Raw genomic sequence first — 15,367 nt, 5'->3', positions numbered from 1 at the left:
TAATCATTAACTGTTCCTTTCAGCAAAGCGATAGAAGTCAGTAGTACAACTATGTTAGCTTTCCTGCATATACACACATACATAATTTCCCCTTCTTTCTTTTCCCTTTTCCCTCACCCCAGTTGCTCTTTACTTTTGAGCAGTTTCCTTTCGTTTCACAATGTCTATCATACCTCCTAATTTTTATTCACTCTTTCAGGTTCTTACACTAGTGAGACAATACATTGCTTACACATGGAGGTCTGGTTTATTTCACTTATGAGTATGGCCTCTAGTTGTGACCATTTACCTGTAAAATCCTCGAGTTTATCTCTCTTTATAGCTGAGTAATATTCCATTATATAAAAGTACCGCAATTTTTTTATCCATTCCTCAGTCCAGCACTGTTTATTAAAGAGTGCATCTTTCCCCTGTGGATTTAAACTGCCATCTTTAGCAAAATGGATGAACTATTCATATTTGGTTCAGTTTCTAGCTTCCTGTGGTATTCCATTGTCCTGCTTATACCTGTCCTGCTGTAAGACAGGTGGGTTTTATTTTGTTCTTAGTTTACATAGAGTGAAAGTCAGGCTGTGGGGTGTGTAGTTCTGAGTTTCCCCAAATGCACGGGTTGGTGTAACCGCCACAAGTTAGATGGCGGACACTCCCGCCAGCCCTCCAAATTCCCTCTGCTGCCCTCTTGCGGGTAACCACTGATCTGTTTTCCATCTCTGTTGCTTTGCTTTGTCCTAAATGTTCCATAAACAGACTCAATGTGTAGCCTTTTGAGTCCAGCTTCTTGCACTCAGCATAGTACCCTCAAAGCCACTCCAAGTTGCTGCCTACACCAGAGTCTCTGCCCAGTAGTATTCCACAGTGTGGAATGGATGTACAGTTCATCCCCAAACTGAGGAACATTCGAGCTGTTCCCAGGTTTGTTAAAGCTGCTATAAACATTTGGATTTTGTGTGAACATAGTCATTTCACTTGGATCAGTGTGTGGGGTCACACTTTTAATTACCAGATGCATATGTGGATATTCATAATGTGTATTAATATACGGAAAGGAAAATGCCTGCCTCATTACCTTATTACTCTTCTTGTCCCTCCTCTTCTCCTTCTCTTTTATTCCATGAGGATATGAATTAGAAGCCAGGCAGGGTGGCACACAACTTTAAGCCCAGGACTTGGGAGGCTGAGGCAGGAGGATCACCATGCGTTCAAGGCCAGTTTAGCCTACATTGTGAGTTCAAGGCTAGCCCGAACTGCATAACGAGGCCCTGTCTCAAAGCCCCTGCCAAAAAAATATCAAGTAGAGTTGCTCTAAATCTATTGATTGGTTTGTTGCAGAAAGCCATCTCTTTTTTTTGTACTGGTGATTGAACCGAGGGCCTTCATACTAAACTACATCCCTAGCCCTTTTTACTTTTACTTTGCAATGGAGTCTTGATAAGTCACTCGGTTCCCCAGGCTGGGTTTGAACTTTGATTCTCCTGCCTCAGCCACCCAGAGAGCTGGGATTACAGGTATGCGCCACCACGCCCAGCTGAGAGCCATTACCTTGAAGTTGAGATACGGCCTGGACAATACGTTTCTAGAGCTAAGCCAAAAGCCACCCTCATCCCTCATTCTCAGACAAACTGTGCTTTCACTCTGGTTCTGCTGTTAGTAAGAGAGGTATTCCTGGCTTTGATTTATATGAAAACAAGTCGTTTCTTTTGTAGTCAAGGTGCGCAGACCCAGAAGGGTCCGCTTCCTCGGCATCAGGTAAACACTTCTGTGTGAAGCCAGGGGCGAGGAGAGGGCCCTGGAATGAGGTGGCAGAAAAGCCAGGTGACCCTGGCACGGGGCAGCACTAATTCTTCTAAGCGCTGCCCGTCAGTGTAGGGAAACGCAGGGCCGGCTGGCCAGAAGAAGGGTCCTGGAGACCTCGCCAGGTCCCTGTTGGGAGCCAAGATCCCATTTTTAGCAGATGAGTAGCACACACCATTTCCTCCAATAGCTGTTTTGACTATGTATCCACTGTCACCATCTGCGTCTCTAACCAAAGTTTTCAGTGCGTTTCCTCCCAGCCCTGGCTCTGAGATGACATGGGCAGACTCTCGCCAAACAAGAACTACTTGTTCAAAGCCCGCTCCTCCTGCGGAGGCTGCTTTCTTCCTCAGCCAGGCGGTTCTAATTAGGTTGTTTATCCACTGAGGCACAGGAGTCAAAGCCACCTCGGGGACTGCCTTTTAATTTGTTTGTCTCCTTTTGTTAATTGGATCAGCTATGTGAAATGAAGTATTTCTTATGGCAGTGCCTAAGAAAGATCCCGGTGTATCCGCCAGCCGGCCTGGTGGCAGAGGACACAGAGAGAAGTCGACACTGCCTGTGCGCTCTGACCCGGGTGGAACCCGAGGCTGCCCTATCCTGCCCGGGCCAGGGGGAGCTGGTCCCCTTGCAAGGCTCCCATGCCCCTTTCCCCGCAGTTTGCAGCCGCGGGTGGTGATGATCCCACAGCATGGTCTTCAAGGAAGACCTCCGAGCTCCTGTCCAGCAGCAGTGCGTCCAGGCGTTCATCAGCCAGAAACGCAGGTTTGGAGATTAGGAACAGAGGCTGTGCAGTCAAGTTGGGAGGAATCTGGCTTCTGTAGGGAACTACAGGCCACGTGGTTTAGGGAGCTTATTTAAGAAAAAAGAGTGAAGTGTTACGAACACAAAAATAGGCACGGAGCCACAGCAGGGAAGAACCCTGAAATCCTAGCTCATTCGTTCCTTAGAAAGTCCCCTTCTACACCAGGCACGGGACGGTAGTGATGGCGGTCGTGCCCATCTCCTCCCCCTCTTCCTCTTTCCCTCCTCCCCCACCCCCGCCTTTCACATTCCCCTCTCCCTACTCTCCCTTTTCTCTTCTCCTTTCCCTCCCTCTTCCCTCCCCCTTATCTCCCCCTCCCCCTTTTCTCCCCTCCCCCTTCCCTCCCCCTTCCCTCTCCTTTTCCTCCCCCTCCCCTCCCCCTTCCCTCTCCTTTCCCTCCCCCTCCCCTCCCCCCTCTCCACCCTTCTCCTCTCTTTCCCCTTCCTCCTTCTTTTGTGGTACGGGTACTGAACTCAGGACTTTTGCACTGAGTTACATCCCTAGCCCTTTTTCACATTTTCACTTTGAGACAGGGTCTTGCTTAATCACCCTGTTGCCCCCACTGGGCTAACCCTCTTGCCTTGGCCTCCCACACTGCTGGGATTACAGATGTGCACCACCCAACCCAGCTTGCACAAATTTAAATCTCAGCCGTGTGACCTCGGGAAAGTGACTCACCTGCCCTCTGCTCAGTGCCCTCATGGGCAAGGTGAGAAAAGCAAGAGACGACAGAATACACTCCAGGTGCCCAGAAGCCCCCGAAGCTGAAGACGAGAAGCGTCTGTGAGCACCCACCGCTGGACGTGGCTGGTACATGGTCAGCAGTGCCTCTTAGTTGGGTGTCCTTATCATGGGGTGCTTGTGCCCCGGAAGGGGCCCCCAAACCCAGCTTCCTGAGCAGAGTTCGGGACTGAAGAGAGGATGGAGTCCACGTTCACGCAGCTGTGCGCACGGCACGCACGGGGGTGACCGGGAGACTCCGCCCCTGGGTGACACGCATGCCACATGCAAGTGTCTTGTTAGCCACGGCACATGTTTCCATAGCCCGCGAGCTGATTCATGCTGAGGTCATAAAGCATTTATCTTCAGACACTGCCTTAATATCCAATTGTGCAATGAACCCACACCCACCTAGTTTTGCCTTCCTTGAGTGAAATGCGTTTATTTAGCATAAGTGAGAAGGGTAAACAAAACTAGTCTTTTTTTTTAAGGTGCAAGGAGTCGATTGGTGATAATAAAACCAGAAATGCCATTTGGATGAAGTGACACGGCTTGTGCTTGCATAGTGTACTCCTGCCGTGATGTCCCTGTGAAATAGGTAAGCACAGCACGTGCTGCCATAGGGCACGTCTGCAGATTGGAAACTTACTGTTCTGACGTTTGCCTTGGCTTTTCTTTCAAGGCCAGAAACCAGCGACAGAGACAGAGATGGTCAGGGGGAGGGGCGAGAAAAGAAAAAAATGAAGGAAGAGAAAGGGAGGGAGGAAAGGAAAAGACACGATTGCCCTGTATGTCATGTCACGGACGTGGACCCTGAGAGCCCGCTTCTGCTTGTGTCTCCCTCTGCAAGAGGAGGGCTGAGGAACTGGAAAATAAAAGGACAAACAAGGTATCAGAGCAGACCACGGCTGCCTCCTCGCCTTGAAATGTTCTTGGACTCGGGAAGTCGATAGACAAGATGCAATTGTGTTTCGCTACACTGGGGTCTCCGGCACTCTGAGAGGTGCCCGGGAGGAGCGAGCCCTGAACTGCCCTCTTCCCGGCGCCCTTCACGCCGTCCAGGAACAGCCGGCTGTGTGGACTCGGTTGCAGCAGAGCTCCGGCCCGCTTCCTAAGCAGCGCCTCGTCTGGCTGCGTGGACACCCTGACCAGCAGAGCGGGGAGTGCTCGGTGGTAGCAGCTCACTGAGTTCTCCTGGGGTAACGTGGAGGGAGGGAGAGCGCCATTCTTAAGACCTCAGACGGAGGACAGTTGTGCGATTCCCTCCTGGCTGCCGCTGTGAACCCTGACACCACCAGCCAACTCGCTCCTTTACCATTGCTTCCCCCTCCTGCCTGTGTATTCAACGAGTATTTGTTGAATCAAACTGAGAACCACAAAGGGAGAAGGCGGGGCAGGGAGTCCCAGCAGAGCAGGGGCTGCAGTCTGGGCCAAGCCTCGCAACCTGGCACGGGGCTGGCGCCCAGGGCTCCACGCAGGTTTTTGGCCAGCGAGACTCGGAGGCCGGCCAGCAGCGCACCAGTTGCTCTTCTGCTCGTTATCTGTATTCAGGGTGGCTGACGTAAGACGTAATTTAGGTGAACACCAGCAAGAGAAAAATGCAGTGGGCGTAAGAAGAATTAGGACGTGTTATGTCCAGGCACCAACTCCCCTCGGAGGATGGAGTCATCGTGCGCTGCAACATGGACTAACCAAGGTAAACACCTAAAAGAAACAAATGCCTATGTGTCCGACGGCTGATGTTCTCTGAGCTTTCTGAGAGTTTTTAGCATTTAGTTCATTTAAAGTCATTCTTCAGAAAATAAAGACAGAAAAAGTCTTCCTCCTTCCGGGTGTGAGCACACCTATGATCTCAGCACTCAGAGGCTGAGGCAGGAGGATTGCCAAGAGCTTGAGGCCAGCCTGGGCAACAACAGTGAGTTCAAGGCCAGCCTGCACTACAAAGCAATACCCTGTCTTTTTAAAAAAAAAAAAAAATCAGTCATTATTCATTATTCTTATAGAAATCTTTCCATTCAAATAATCTTCAAAGATGTCTCAGGTTTTTTTTTTTTTTAAATAGGTGTGAATTGAAAAAGAAGCAAGCCACGGGTGGTGGCACCTGTAATCCCAGTACTTGGGAGGCTGAGGCAGGAGGATCACTGTGAGTATAAGGCCAGCCTGGGCTACATAAGCGAGTTCAAGGCCACCCTGCACTACATAGTGAGACCCTGTCTCAACAATACCAAAAAGAAAAAAAAATACCAAAAAGAAGCTAGCAAAGTATAATTCATCCCTCCATCCCGCTCCCCTCCCTCTCCTTCTCCTTCTCCTTCTCCTTCTCCTTCTCCTTCTCCTTCTCCTTCTTGCTCTTCCTCTCTGGGGACTGAATGCCTAGAATTCTAGTTCTTCAGGAGGCTGAGGCAGGAGGATTGCAAGTTTAACCCCATCCCAGGCAAAACCTTGTGTCAAAAATATAAAAAGGGCTGAGGATGCAGTTTAGTGATAGTGTGTGTGCTCGGCTTGAGGTTCAAGCCCCAGTGCTGTCCCCCTCACCACCAAATGTGTATACAAAAAAGCCAGTGTCTTCCAGGATCCAAGAACAGGAAGTGCGTCTGAAACCCAACAGTGCCCCCTTCAGAGCCCCATCTGCACCCGCTTGCGGCCTCTCCTGGTGGCACACCGCAGTGGCGTGGCCCCTCTGACCATGTGGCAGAGCCAGGTCTTGGCTGGGTCGCCAGCCGAGCCAACCGCATTGCTTTGTGGGGTCGGTCCCAAGCCGGGAAGACATTCTGATCTGTCCCAGTGGGGCCGGGGTCCCTGGACAAGGGCCGTGCGACAATGCAGCAGGCTGCACGGTCCCCAGACGGGACAGGAGCGGGCGGGCGTGTCCCAAAAGGGAGGAAAGGTCCAGGGGCAGAAACGGAGCCGAGCCCGGCTGCCCCAGCCGGGGCACCCGGAGCCCTTCCGGGGCCGCGGGGACAGCAACCCCCAAGCTTCTCCCCCCGCAGGCCTCCGCCTTGCTCCTTCTCCTCTCTCGACGCTTCGCGGGCAGCGCTCCTCTCCTCGCCGCCTGCCTGCCTCCACCCTCAGCCCGGCCCCGCTCTCGCAGCTCTCGTTTGTTCGTAGCCGAGCCTCCCCGAGCGAGCGCAGCCTGCGTGGCTTTGTCACCAGCGCCCCGGCCGCCTGCAGAGCGAAGCCCCCACCCTTCAGCTGCTCGGCAGCCTTGGCCCCTCTGGCCTCCCCTAGCAGGAGCTCAGCTGGGGCACAAGGGCTGCTCCCCCAGAGCGCCCCCCTCTCGGCCCCAGCAGCGGTCCCTGCCACCAGCGCCTTCAGCAGGCCATGGTCATTGGCCCAGGGTGGCACAGGAGCCCGGGGGACCCACAGAGGGGGTTTGGAGCGCCTTCCTCCTCCTCCCCTCCCCCTTTCCTCTTCCCCTCCCCCCTTCCCCTCCCCCTTTCCTTCTCCCCTTCCCCCAACAGCCATGGAGAAGCCCGAGGTCCAAGCCACTGCTGCCAACCATTGTGTTCTCAAGAATTGCTGGAAGCAGGGCAATTTGCCTAAAAACAACTTTCTGAAAGCCAATTTCTGAGTCAAATTTAAAATATAAGCATGTTCATTGACTGTTTTAAAGAATATTCCTGAAATCATGTTTTTGGCAAGCTGGTCATCTGGTGGCCTGGCTGGGAGCCAGGAAGGCTGAGTCAGGACAAAGCCTCCATCAGACAGTGGGAGGAGGCAAATGGGGGCCTTCCTGAGGCTCTGCACTCCAGGTCACCACAATTCCCGACTTTCCCACCCACGTGCTCGGCCCGTCCTCCTGGTGCCACCCAAGCTGGGCTAGGTTTCCTGTCCCCTGCGGGCGCAAGCACCTGCCTCTATAGCCAGACACTTTCCTGAGTATTTCCATGTTCCCACCGGCCAAGCCAGGGCACTCAAGTTCACCCAGATCCACCTCGCACTTTGCCACACAGGTGGCCCCTCCAGCCCCCTGCCTTGCCCATGTCCCCACCCCTCGCCCATGTGTCCCCCTCCTGCTGAGGTTCCTGAGGCCACCACAGCCCCCCGCAGCCTGGCTTCCTTGGTCACCAGGATGTGACCCCCTGCAGTTCCCCGGAGGCCGTCAGGGGCTCCTGGTCACCCAGCCGTGCTATACTCTGCTCCCTCTCTGCCCACTGTGTTCCTTCTCTGGGTAGTGGTCTCTTAGTCACAACTGTGCTGCTGTGACATTGGCTGGAGCTGCACCACAGCTCCCACGCCCGCCTGCCCCAGGGGCCCAGCCAGACGCAGTGCATGCGGCTGGTCTGTGGGCAGCCAGAGGCAGGGTCAGGTGCCCACCCTGCGCCAGACCTGGGGAGGTGGCCGTGGTGACCCTGCAGGCCGCTGGCCTTTCAGCACTGTCCCCCAGCTGTGTGCTGCCCTGTTGGGCTGTTTAACATACCGTTTATCATCTGAATGTGTTTATTTCTTATCTGTCCACCTGCAGTCTAGAGCTCTTGGCCCTAAACGTCTCTAATAAAGCGCTGAGGTCACCAACACTTGCCTCGCAGCGGGTACAGTTCTACCAGCTTCACCAAAAGCCCACACCATGAGGCTGGCCTGTGGCACCTGCCCTCGACAGATGACAAAGGTGAGGCTGAGTCACACACCAGAGGCCCCCGAGCTGCACCCGGAGCCCTGGCGCCGCGCTCCGGCCGCGTGGCTGGTTCTCGGGGATGCCGAGCTGGGGCCCCACAGTGCTCTACCTCACGTTCGTTCTCACCACACTTCCTTCCCTGGATACTTTCATTTTGGCAGAAAGCCTCTCTGGTGGCAGATCGGTGCCAGGGAAATGTCACTGGAGCGCAGAACAGTGCCTTCCAGCCCACACCTCCCTCTGGGCCCGCACAGCTCCTCGGCCAGAGGCCGCCTCCCTCGGGCCTCCCTGGCACAGCCCGAAGAAATCTCCAGGCAGCGGCCACGGCACAGTGGCATCTGTGGGCCCGTGCAGTGGCTGCATGCACACGAGGGCACCATGCCAGCCGCAAAGCCCTTCGGCTGCCTTGCGTTCCATGCCAGGTTGGGGGAGGGGAGTGGCGCTAAGCCGGGCTCCCTATGACCGGTGCTAGGCATCCTGGAGTTGAGCACCCTTAACCCCCAAGCTCCAGGTCCCCAGTGATGCCCCAGCAGAGACAGCTGCGCTTCTCCTCCCCTGCCCTCTGCCAGGCTGCACAGGGACAGTGGGGTGCCAGGCAAGAAGGGCACTTGAAAGATGGAGCTGAAGACCCAGGTGTGGTGGCACATGCCTGGAGTCCCAGCACTCTGGGAGGCTGAGGCAGGAGGATCACGAGTTGCAGCCCAGCCAGGACAATTTAACAGCCTAGCTAGACCCTGTTTCCAAAAAGTAAAAGAAAACATGTGGGCAGGCAGAGCATCTTTGGGGCCAGGCAGATCTGGACAGTTGAGCTGGTCAGGGCACGAGGACATTCAGGTTATGGGCAGAGTGAGGCCTCTTCCTCTTTAGTCCCCAGCTTTCTCCTCTCTCTGCCGCTCTTCCCACCACCCGCCCACAGGCCAGGCCTCCTGTGTCCCCTCCGCTCCCTTGGAGCCTTCCCAAAGCTCACTCCTCCTGACGGGGCCAGGCTGGTGCAGAGGGAATGGGACGAGGGACAGAGGCTCGGCTGACTGTGCCTAATGGTGCGGCCGGAAGCCATTGGGGCAGGGGCCAGCCTTCCAGTGTCTCAAGGTCCTGCCAGAGAGAAAGCCGACTACGGAAAGGGGGGCATCTGCAGGGACAAGGAGCCTCCCCACCTCCCTCTCATCCCCAGCTGCTGTCTGGCTTCTCCCGGACAGAGCGGCATTTTCTAAACAGGCAGGAAAGGTCAGAGGACCAGGGACACATCTTATCCAACCCTGTGTGTGTGTGTGTGTGTGTGTGTGTGTGTGTGTGTGTACATGTATGTGTGTGTGTGTGTGTGTGGCTTCTGGGGATGGAACCCAGGACCAGGCACATGCTAGGCAAGCGCTCTACCGCTGAGTCACACATCCCCAGCTCCAAATGCTGCCTTTTGTTTTGTTTTTTTGAGACAGGATCTAGCTAAGTAGTTCTGACTGGGCTTGAACTCACAATGGAGCCCAGGTAGGCCTCCAGCTGGCAGCGATCCTCCTGCCTCAGCCTCCCAAGTGCTTAAATCACAGGCATGTGATACCATGCCTGGCAATCCCAATGCTACCTTTTCATAATTGAGGAAACTAAGCCCCTGAGATGGAGCATGCCTTGATCAAGGTGACATGGTGACAAAGCTAATGAATGATTAAGGTGAGATAAGAAAACGATGCTCTTCATACTACGAGAGACTGCCTCTTATTTACCCATCCACACAAGAGATACCCAAGGAGAACATGCAGGCCCTGTCCCCAACACGGTGATCAAGCCTGCCCAGGGGCTGTGCCTAATGCTGTCATGAACCCTCTCCTTTATCCTGGTGGGTGATGCTCTCAAGCAGATCCCTCCCGGAGCAGCCCCATTCCGCAGCACTGGGGCCTTCTCTGATCCGAAGCCTTTGCCAAGCCAACCCTGCTGATCCTGGAGGGGCAGAAGCTCGGGCTCAAAGGGCTTCCAGCACAGAAGCTGTTTCCAGCACAGACCCAGCCACACTGGCAGGTGCTGGGTACCTTTGTTCCCTCTGGGCTTAGGGGCATTTTGGAGGGCTTGTTCTGCATCCTCTGCCTCAGGCCCACAGCTTCCCATCCTCCGCTGAGCAGAGGCCCTATTGGACCCCTCTGGGAACTCCATGGAAAGAACTTTGTCCTCGTTTTAGCCCTGACCAAGGTGAACAGGCTGCCATTTTGAAATCCTAACAAGTCTAGAATTGATACCGTGGAAGCTCAGAACCTTCCAGAACCTTCCAGGCACTGGTCAATGCCCAAAGCTGTGACTTCTCTGTCTCCATGAGGAAAGGGCTGGAGTGGGGGAAGGCTGAGGAAAAGGGCCTCAGGCTTGCTTTCAAACCTGAGAAAAGTCAGGTTGGGTTTCTGAGGAGGGGCTGCTCCTACACGGCTGCACACGCTTAGCCTCTCAGGCCGAGCAATGTGAGGATGCATCAGCAGGCCAAGAGGCGCCTCGAAGGCAGGGGAAGTAGGAGCTGTGACTCTGCACTTTTGAGCAACTTCTGGTTCCTTCCCCTCTTTGGGTATGCAACCTGTTTGTACAGCAATGCATTAGCAATGTTGTAAGTTCCAATTCTGAAACCAAAATTTATCTTATTTTATTTATATTTTGATACTGGGGATTGAAACTGGGACCTTCTTACTGAGCTACAGTTCCCAACAGTTTATTTTTTATTTTGAGATAGGCTCTCACTAAATCGCTAAGTTGACCAAACTGGGCTTAAACTTGGGATCCTCCTGCCTCAGCCTCCCAGAGGGCTAGGATTACAAGTACAGGGCACCATGCCTGACTCTGAAACCATAATTTAAAGCAGCAATGACACCCAGAGAGCCCTTCCCCCTACTTCCTCTCCGCCACTTTTTCTTTGCTGACTCAATCAGGCAGCAGAGAAGAGGCTGCATCTCTGTACAGCCTGGCCAGGGCTGTCGATGGCTCTGTGTGCCCTCAACCACGGGCTGCTGGGATGAACTCTCAGAGCAGATCAGACACAAGAATGGGCGGGGCCATGTGACAGGTGCTGTGTTTCCTTCTCACAGTACCCTCACACCAGCACTGCTATGGCACAGATGACAAACCAAGGCCGAGAGCGATCAAGATTCTTGCCCGGGAAGCCGCACCTGCTGTCATCTATCAGGCGTCTAACCATGCCGGGGGCTGGTGCAGTTTAAGACAAAGATGTCCACTGTGTGGGCGAGGAAACTGAGGCACAGAGGGACAGAGGTAGCCCCAGGGACAGCAGCACCTGACTCCCGAGTCTAAGCTCTGTCCAAGCCACTGGCTGGCAGGGACTCCAGCCCCATCCTTGCCCGCAAGTCACCCACACCCTCTGCTGCTAGGAAAGGAAGCTATGTACCCTGCCCTCTCAGAAGGACATCTGTGCACCCTCATCGTGCAACGAGGGCGGTGCTGAAAATCCCACCATCAGAACGAAACTTAATCAAGTGCCCAGAAGCACTTTCCTGGGCAGACCACACTGCTGGCCCCAGGTTGGACTGCCGAGCCTTGAAGGTGACAGATCTGACAGCTACCTGCTCATTTTCAGCACATCACAGAAGCTCTGGGGCTCAAGGCTGGGTACAGAACACTGACCTCCCAGGAAGTAGGGTATAGAGCAGATATGTGGGGTCACCCAGGGGGGCTCCAGGGGGCATTTTAACCTCTGCTTCTAAGATGCTGCAAATGGCAGGGAGCTTGAGAAAGCTCGGGACATTTCCACCACCAGGGAAACAGGTGACAAGTCTTCCTGAGCTATTTCTCCAGCCACCCTATCAAAAATAGCCTTTCTTCATCTGGTCTTTACTCCTCTTTTTCACATCCTTTTGCTCTGACTCGAATTAAACGGTATTAGGTACGACCCTGTCCCACATAAGAATGTGAGCTCCACAAAGGTAGTGGATCCTGCTCCCTGCTGTCCCTGTGTCTAAAACACAGGGCAGCCCTCAGGTGAAAGAACGGGGAAATGAGGATCATTTAGGCACCTCAGTATCTCCAGGAAGTGGGTGGTACAGTGCAGAGTCCTCCAAACCTGAACTTCTAGCTCAATGTCAACCACATGGAGAATCTTCAGAGCTCTGCCCTATGGGGAGGGGACTGGGTCAGCATCATGATGACCCCCCTGTTGAGACCTGTTGAGCCTTGAGCACTGATGGAGGAGACACAATTCCCTCCTCACCCCACAGGGACTCCATTTTCGAGAGTCCTGACAGGAAGAGGCCAGGCTATAGCCAGTTGTAGAGGACAGGGAACTTTCCGGAAAGGTCCAGCCCCAGTGATCATAGGCCACCCAGTTACCCAGTCCAAGCCATCACCCTGTGTGGCTCACCATTCCCACACACTCACAGGAGGAGACGCTGGCAAGTATGGCTCTGTTCCCAGGCCCCAAGGTTACCAAGACAGTTGGTGAGTTCTGATCAAAAGGGGTTCTCCCTGAGGTGGGCTGCCTTGCCCATTCCAGGGGGCTGTACAGAACGGGAAACCAGACCTTGAATTCATGATTAACTCTGTTGTGGAGAGTAAAGACTTCCTGTCAGAGAGAGCCGTCCTGAGCCAAACACTGAAGGCTGGCCAGCGGCCATCTTGTTGGGATGGCTCTTGGCAGCCAGGCCTGGCTCCCTCTTCAGCTAACCTACTTGAGGCAAAGTCAAGATGTCCAGGCCAAAAACAATCCCCCAGGGGAGCATAGTGCCATGACCTGAGCGCTTTCTGGGCCAAGCCTGGTCCATCTTAGTACGTCAGCTGCTTCGCCACATCCAGTGTGAGCAGGCTGAAGGCCCTTGCTCACTGCCGTCCTCAGGCTTTCTGAGAATTTCTGAGGTGTATTAGTGGAGGAAGAGGACACCTCGTGGAATGGCTGAAAGAAGTCTGAGGAGCAGGGGAAGGCCCCTCTGAGTTAGCCATGTTTGTTCCAACATTGGTCTAAGCCAGTCAGGCCCTGGGCTCCTGGCCTAGTGACCCTAAACTGGCTAAAAATCAAAAACATCTGGAGCTCTTGGTACAGAAGCAAATCTCTGAGCTCACCCTGGGTGTTCTGATGTGGGGCCTAGGAACCAGAGTCTAACACCTTGTCCAGCGCAGCCCTCAGAAACTCCCAGGGGAAAGGACCATGAAGAAATGAAGGCAAGAGTGAAAACGAAAGCTGAGGTTGGATGCACCCCCTTTTGGTGGAGGAAAGAACTGCCCAACTGCTGACGATCATTTATTCATACATGAGGCAGGTTGCTGTCAGGTGACACCCCTTTGCCTAACAACTTGTTCACTTGGCTCGCATCAGGCGCTCGATGTTCTAGGGGCCGGCCTTGCTCTAGCCCCGCACATGTGGCCAATCTTCAGCTCCAGCCGCTCCCCAGAGTCTAAGAGGCCCCAGACCATCTTGACCCTCTGTCTGAGTGCCTGTAGCTAAGGGAGATCAGGGAACAGGATTCTGGCCTGGATTCTGCCCCCATGACTCAGGGGAGTCACTTCACTGCTCTGGGCCTAAGTTTACTTGGACAGAGTTCGACAGTTTGTCCCCATCCTCAGAATGTGGCTCAAGGGAGGGTGTCGCCAGGGCTTTCAGGCAGCAGCTATGGCCACGGTTCCTAGGGATGCCCTGACCTTGCGGCTGGCCTCAGCTGGGAGGAGGTCTCCTTGGGAGGCTTTGGTTATAGCAGGGACAGCTGGTGCCCTGGATTCAGAGGCAGACCTAGCTAAACACTTGACCTGGGTTGTCTCATTTTATCTTTACAGCAACCCTGCAAGGCGGTGCTCACCCTTCCAACTTTCTGAAATGGAGGAAATAATATCTGTCCCTGACCACGTGCAGCTACTGAGCATCAGAAATGTGCCTGGCATAGCTGAGAAGATGGACTTCTACCTAAATTATGATTAGATTTAAATAGCTACACGTGGAGCAGGCATGGTGGCACATGCCTGTAATCCCAACACTCGAGAGTCTGAGGCAGGAGGGTCACTATGAGTTCTAGGCCAGCCTGAACTACATAGTGAGCCCCTGTCTCAAAAATCATAAGTAGCGCACAGGGAGCCTCGGGCGGGGAGCGCCAGTCTTTGGACCGGCGGCCCACTCCCGGCCTCGTAGGCCCCCGGAAGGAGGGCTTCCGGCGCACAAGGAGCCACGGGTGGGGAGCGCCGGTCTTCCGGCTGGCTAGCTTCCTGCCTCGTAGGCCCCCAGAGGGAGGGCCCCCAGCACATGGGGAGCCATGCGGTGGCAAGCGCTGTTGCGCGCCGGCCCATAGGCCAGCCGCCACCACTCAATTGGGATCTATCATGACACAGAGAAACAGTGACACAATTGGCCCACCATGCACCGACTGCAGTTGCCCACCCACGGATGTGTGTGAATCATTCAAACTTTGAACAACCCCTGGGAATACATGCCATGCGACGGGCCACTCTTGCTCCTGCCATTGAGAACTAGAAAGGTCCAGAGCCAGAGGAGGAGCAGCTGCTGAACAAGGACTCAGAGAACATGAGAATGCAGAATAAGCCCATGGAGTCAGAGGTCCAGTGGACTGGGGTCACGAGAGCCGCTCGGAAGCTGTAAACCAGGAGGACCTTGCACAATACCTGCAGAGACTCACTGGAAGCCATTCTTCCCCTGACAGTACAGGCTGTGGTGGAGCTCCGGAGAAGTCTGCAGCGGGATTCCTGCTGCCTGTGCTGACAGTTGGGGAGAGGACACTAACTGGTTGTGGGGTCCCAATGCGATGGGAGGCTGGAGAGAAAACGCTACAAAAGATGGCTTTCGCCCCAGACGGCTCACTTGATTTTTGACAACCCTTAGGCTGTAACTACTTGTTAGATCCTTCTTGTGTATCTCTGTCTTCCTGAGAAACCACTTTAAAGATACCACCATGTATTACAGCAGTCATTGATATTTTCCTACTAATCTATCCATAACTCTGTAATGTTTGCATTGTTCCTATCCTATTTCATAAATGGATCCATGTTTATTATTATGTGTTTCCTACAACAACCATTGAGATTTATTGAATGATTATTCAGTAGGTCACTCATGTATAGTTCTATTTATATTCTTTAGAAGCCACTTTGAAGATACCTAAGTATAGTACAACAACTATTGATAATCTCCTACCTCTTTTGTCTGTAACTCACTATGATTTGTCTATTTGTTTCCCTGAGAAACTATCTTATAGATAACAATATGTAAAACAATAACCATTGATAATTTCCTACCACTTTGTCTGTAATTTGTTAAGCCCCTCCTATTATTATGTTATCTTTCTTTTACTCTTTAAAATAAAAAAAAAATCATAAGTAAATAAATGAATGAATGAATGAATGCAAGCTACACATGGCTAGTGGCTACCCTAACAACAAGCACACCTCCAAGGAATGGACTAGCATTGTTCTTCTTAGGGGGAAGGTAGAATTAGAGAGGGACATGACTGGTGAGAGCTGGGACC

General features: G+C 53.4%; 2 long non-coding RNA genes across 2 annotated transcripts; one reads left to right on the top strand and one right to left on the bottom strand.

The window, feature by feature from the left end:
• Positions 1-1,254: 1,254 nt before the first annotated feature.
• On the bottom strand, positions 1,255-3,553 carry LOC106149826. The gene is made up of 2 exons (XR_001236247.1): positions 3,275-3,553; positions 1,255-2,643 (listed from the first exon to the last, which is right to left on the bottom strand). It is a non-coding gene; the product is annotated as an uncharacterized LOC106149826 (long non-coding RNA).
• A 157-nt stretch (positions 3,554-3,710) lies between these two features.
• LOC106149827 lies at positions 3,711-13,891 on the top strand. The gene is made up of 3 exons (XR_001236248.1): positions 3,711-5,012; positions 7,782-7,925; positions 13,671-13,891. It is a non-coding gene; the product is annotated as an uncharacterized LOC106149827 (long non-coding RNA).
• Positions 13,892-15,367: the final 1,476 nt, after the last annotated feature.

Source organism: Chinchilla lanigera, unplaced genomic scaffold, assembly GCF_000276665.1.
Source record: "Chinchilla lanigera isolate Chin_1 unplaced genomic scaffold, ChiLan1.0 scaffold00005, whole genome shotgun sequence".
In the NCBI taxonomy this organism is placed as follows: domain Eukaryota; kingdom Metazoa; phylum Chordata; class Mammalia; order Rodentia; family Chinchillidae; genus Chinchilla; species Chinchilla lanigera.
This window is presented reverse-complemented; position numbering and strand designations above follow the sequence as displayed.